Source organism: Varroa destructor, unplaced genomic scaffold, assembly GCF_002443255.2.
Source record: "Varroa destructor unplaced genomic scaffold, Vdes_3.0 BEIS01000007.1, whole genome shotgun sequence".
NCBI classification, from domain to species: domain Eukaryota; kingdom Metazoa; phylum Arthropoda; class Arachnida; order Mesostigmata; family Varroidae; genus Varroa; species Varroa destructor.
The window spans coordinates 19,976,115-19,982,050 of NW_019211460.1; the positions used below are offsets into that span (position 1 = coordinate 19,976,115).

At 39.4% G+C, this 5,936-nt stretch overlaps 1 long non-coding RNA gene across 1 annotated transcript; it reads right to left on the bottom strand.

The window, feature by feature from the left end:
• Positions 1 to 1,589: 1,589 nt before the first annotated feature.
• LOC111254703 (uncharacterized) lies at positions 1,590 to 5,478 on the bottom strand. Its single transcript, XR_002675144.2, has 3 exons — positions 5,340 to 5,478; positions 2,903 to 3,164; positions 1,590 to 1,671 (listed from the first exon to the last, which is right to left on the bottom strand). It is a non-coding gene; the product is annotated as an uncharacterized LOC111254703 (long non-coding RNA).
• Between the last annotated feature and the right edge of the window lie 458 nt (positions 5,479 to 5,936).

Sequence of the window (5,936 nt, forward strand, 5' to 3'; positions counted from 1 at the left end):
ATAATAGTGAGCAGATTTCAAATAATAAACCATACCACCGCTTACTAACGGTGTATTATAGTCTAATACTAAAAAAAAAAACTGAATTTTTTTGATAAAATATTGCTTAATTCAGGTAATAGATATAATGAACAGAATAAACTTGAAGGTTTACAGAAAAAAAAAAAAAAAAAAACGTTAAATATACAGAAATTGCCATAAGGGACCGGTTTCCGTTCATTATGCCTGTCTTAGCGATTCAACAAGAAGGCTAACTCAAGTATTTACTAAGAAGCTGTTTTTACCGCATTAACGAATCTAGAAATTATAGTTATCTCAAAGTACATGTATCTGTACGCCAAAACCAATTTCGCACGTTATAACCTTGGCATAGCAATTCGTGACTTTTCCTCACAGACGCTAAGTTAGTGGTTTAAAATACCTACTTTTTGTTTTTTTCTTTTTACTACGGTTAGTTGTTTTTCATGTCTATTCTTTAGGCATTTCAAGGTGTGTCTTATTTGAATTGCGGAATCTGGTAAAATACCGATAGCCTAGAAAGGTTACAAATAATATAGATGACACAGACAAGAATAATAAAATAGATTATCTGTGTGAATACAACATTGATTTAATCTGGACTACTGGTTAAAACTTGTTCTATCCAAACGATTTAATAATGTTACTTGGCACTCGGCGGCAAAGTTCTGCTCATCGATGCTATATCAGGACCCATTATATAGTCTGATTATTTTCTGCTTGACGACGCATGGAAAAGCGTGCAAAATATAGAAGATGCCGCCTCCCCCCCCCCCCAACTTTTTGCGCAGCACGCGCATGTTTCATTGTAGCACTGCATATCTTACCTCGAGCCGGATTACCTCTTCCACCTTGGTAGGGATTTAAAAAGCATAGTTAAAGCCTAAAAGTCAACAGACGACTGATTTTCTGCGCTATTGGGTCTATAGACTTCGCGCTTACTATAGGAGACAAACGTCGGACAGCGTAATTACAATGTACATATCTCTATTAACTACAAGGCAAGATTGCGCTCTTCTCTAACAAATTCGTTCGAGAAGTAACTGCTAGAATAACATTAACGAGGTAGGCACACTTCTAGACGCAGCCCTACGTGATAATAAAGCGGAGGCTGCGAAACCATAGTATTTTGACGTTGGCGTTCTTATGCAAGGATAGGTTTACCAAAGGAGCGTAGAAACCGCTTCTAATTTGCTAACAAAAAAGAACACCGAATATAGCTGCAGAAGACACTTTTGAAGAAATATATAAGTGGAGTATCATGACGATGCAACGATCAGGAAGATGATGGAGAAAGTGGAACATTGTAACCCAACACAGCTAGATTTTTTTTGACCCGACTTACGTTTATGACTACATATGGAGCATATAATTTGATTAGTGGTTGTTGACCGAAGCCCAAATGAACTTGGTTTTAATTATTCCCGTTATGTAATCCGAGTTCTAATCTAACCATGCTAACTAATAGTAAATTAAATTAAATTAGACCACAAATAATCACCTGGATTAAAAACACGATATATCTCATTGCTTACAATGGATTTTAAATGGAAATGCTTACGCCTTGCAACAGTTTCATTATATTGCCGTCGGCATGCAGGTTCACGTAAACCGCTATTCATTTCGCCTTCAGCTTGTCCTTTTACCTTCGTTCTGCTGAAACATGTAAACGTTAAGATTTCTTTTAATCGAGTCGATTTTAAACCAGATATCTGGAACCGTCATTTCCCGTTTCTGTTTGTCGAAAACAGTACCTAAGTACAAACCGTCCATGGACTGTTTTGCTGACCAGCCCAGATTTCAAGGTCAGTTAGAACATGATCAGAAAGAGGCTGTCCACCAAAAAATATCAGCTTCGAACAGCAACACACTTCTATTCTGCAAACGTTATTAACGGTTGGCCCAAATTGTAATTGAAATCTGTTAAAATCTCCATGGATAACGAGAAACACTGGGTAATTTCGGCAACCACATATTGTTTTCGTGGGTTTGCACTACGTCAAAATGCAAAAATTGTATCTGGCCAACTTATCAGATAGCTGGCATATATTTGTCTATGTTGATGCATCCATGTCCACCTTTTTTTGAACCATTTCAGAGTGAAGTCGCTCTTAACAAACGAAATCGCCCATTGATTTTTATTAAAACTAGACGTTTCAATACCTCCCGGCCGAGTCTAGTTACTCAAAAAAAAAGGCTAATTTTACTCATGTATGTTCAGACGGGTTATACCATAAGTCGCAGTGCATGTGAGTGTGCTGGGTGCCAGTTAGTGTACCGGTAGAACGTCGTATCAGGAGCACTACAAGTTGCAGGAAACTGGACATCGTGAAAGCTCATCATATGGATACATCAAATCGTATTCGGTGCTAGATGCATCTAACTGATGGATGGCTGTTTGGTCCTAAGTTCTGTTTTGTGTCCATTGGGACTCAAGGTAGCGAAAGCCGGTTCATCGAGTACAATTTTACTCCGCTGATAGCATACCGTGTCGAATATTTTTGTAGTGTTACAGCCTGCCAGAACTTAGTTTGTTATAATATTCCATAAAGTACTGCAGATACACGGCCTTATTGGTCCTGATGGAAAAAACAACCCAGACCCTTATAGAGAAGAGAGGAGTTAGGCGGAAAATAAGAATTCAATTTCGATACAGCTAGTAGAAGTATACAGCGCACATGCTTTTGATAGAGACAACACATGCATGTATACTCATGTTAAGGCATACGGATGATGTACACACATAATGTTAGCGAGCTACTAAAAATAGGTAAGCAAAGGTTAGAAGCTGCTAAATCCGTAGCACATGTAATGATTCAAGTTACCACGTGTTAGGCAGCCCGTTTTTTTGTATAGAATTTGAGTGATACAGCTCACGTACTACCTGCAACATTAGAACATAGTTTCCATCTTATTAGGCCATTCGTGAGGCTCCACCGGTTGGACTTCTTCCCGTCGAGATTTTAACTCATTAAGTCTCTCTGTCAAGGTTCACTCCAAATCCGACCAGATCTCCGTTTGGTTGAGGGGCCACTAGGAGGTAGTGGCTAGCGCCACCGGTTCATCGAGGCGAAGTCACATTGGTCAGGTTCAGCTCCCCAGATAAGGTCGCTGCGCGGGGGGTATGATTTGGGCACCCTCAGAACCTGAAAAAGCATTTTCTGTCGTGTTGTTCAGTCGTAGCTTTATAAGCCGCACTTGTGCTCCATAGGAAGGTAAAAACAAAGGCTTTGCTAAAATTTCACCTGTCCCTCGGCACCTTCGTGGTCGAATGATGAAAAATATAAAGACCCTCATGCCGTTTCCTAAAGATAATCTCCTTTCTCCTGTTATATATCATTCTCCGGTGTGGGTAAGCACCCTACAAATAAACAGCGTGTCGTGTGCCGTATCTTTCAGACCTGCAATGCAAAAGGCACAGATGTATGACAAGGCCTGACCAACCTTGTTAAGACAGTTTTGAACAGTTTCGTGACCTGTGATAAGTTGTGTAAGGTAGTAAATATATTATATTATAATTATATAATAATATAATACATTATAAATATATTATATAATTATAATATAATATATATAAATTCCCGATGGAGAATTCATTTACTACCTTCCACAACTTATCACGGGTCACGAAACTGTTCACAACTGTCTTAACAAGGTTGGTCAGGTCTTGTCATACATCTGTGCCCTTTGCATTGCGGGTCTGAAAGATATGGCATACGACACGCTATTGATTTATAGGGCGCTTACTTACTTATATATATATATATATATATATATATATGAAATCCGGAACTCTATGTTAGGGATGATGTCTTTTAGTGCCGCTCCCGGACCCAAATTAGGCATTGCCTCTCATTCTTTCTCTTGCCACATGTTCGAGATTTTGGTTTTTGCATCGTCCATCGGATCGTGATAAAGCGTCCGCCTTTTTTAATTTTCAGAGGTAAGGCAGGCTGTCTACGCATGAGGCCGCATTTGTGCTAACCGTGATAGGCTTGGATTGGAACCCCAAGCGCAAAGATTGGTGGCGCGTTTTCTTATTTTTCTTCTTGTAGCTTCTTATCCTTACCCCCGATAGGTTTAGTTAATGTTTCAACAGGTATTTTGAAGAGTGCACCTCTACCGTGGTCCATAAATGTTTGGCAATATTATGGCAATTCCCATGGAGGCTCTAGCCGCTCTTGTGACGGCTCGCTTATTTGTAATGCGCTCCTATCACTGCGTGCAACCGAGCTGAATACGCAGATATTTCACCGTTTTTACCAGATTTATTTTTGTTCGGTCGAAAGTCAATAGTTTCTCATCTATATCAGGGTTTCTTTCAAAATCCGGTTTGCTCTTCTTTAGAATTCCTCTACCGTTTGGGCTTGAACTATGACAGCAAGGTAATAGGCATAAACAATGATTTTCTAATATTAGCACCACCCCATATACCAAAATACATTGGACTCAGGATAGACCCTTACGGAAGTTCTGCTGTCATGCAATCTACAGCGACCATGTCAATGAGGTCCTCAAGAGCGTCTTTGTAACTCCGGTGCATTAGACGGTTTGGCTCGTCTTCCCGAGTGCAGTACCTTTCCCCTAGTAACAGCTGGGATCTCTCCTTCAGAATCCAGGTCTATAATCTTAGCTTGATTAAACGGCTAGTGAGATCAGAACAGAAACTTCAGCACCTTTATTTTCTTCTGACAGAATACACTTCTTCGTCGTACTCGCTTCCTTTCATGTAAGCTTCTAAGGGCAGCTTCATGGGTCTTACGGGAAGCTTCTCCAACAGTTGTTTTTGCTATCCCTGACCTTTACCATTGTTGCAACAGAAAGCGCGATTTAAAACTATAATAGTAGATGTTACATAAATGTCCGCGGACACTTTCGTAACCCGACTGGAATTGCCATTTTAGAAAAGTTCTATAAACATGTTGGTCTGTGATTTTGGATGACCCTGAGCTTACCACATAAAAATATACCTCAGACTTACTTGATAGATCTACTAGTAAAATATTGAAATAAGCAAAAAAAAACAGCAATAGATTTGGTCGACTTGCCGGTCCGCAAGGCCTGTACAAACTAAGGCGTGCTTACATAGGTAGAAAGGATTTGCTCCCTTACCAGCAGCTTATAGTTTGAGAACTTGGTTAAACTATAATCCGCGAAATGTGTACACTATAGTAACTCGTACGAGCCCTTTTCAGATACTGCGTAGGCACATGCAACAGTAAACGTCAGGTAAAATGCTAATAATCCTATGATGATAGAATTGTCAACAAACTATTATATATATATATATATATATATATAGAGGTTTATTGAAAACTCACCTGAGTAGTTTGTTGTGGCAGAATTTAGTTGTTTGTGGTATTTTGTACGACCCAGGGTCATCGGGTTCGTTATTCTTGCAAATAACGTTGAAATAGTACAGATTGGCCCAAAATTGGTGACAATAAAACATAAGTGGACAAATTAACATAGAGCATAGTTAACTAACTAAATGATAAATCTATAATACTTTTTAGCTCCTAATGAGCTGCGTAGCCATATAAGAACTGAAGTAAATCGGTCACTGACTGGCTCCAAAAGGCCAGGCAGGCACGCAGGCAGGCATTAGTAAAGACATAGCTGCCCGAGCCACCCTAGAGGTATAAACCAGGAACAAATTTCACGGTCCGCTTGTTTCATTATTAGGAAATATAATAATTCTAAGGACATCAACTGAACACCTTATACGAAGCAAGGCTTAGAAACGTCCTGCTAACCATCGTTTGTATCAAACAGTTGAATTCGCATGAGAAAAACATACAAGATACAGACGAAGTAAAAAGGCTTTTGACTGCGTGATATACTCTGTTCAGACCTTGGTACGGTACTGTGTTTATGCTGTCGCAATCACTTGATATACAACATAAGAATTAGTCGCA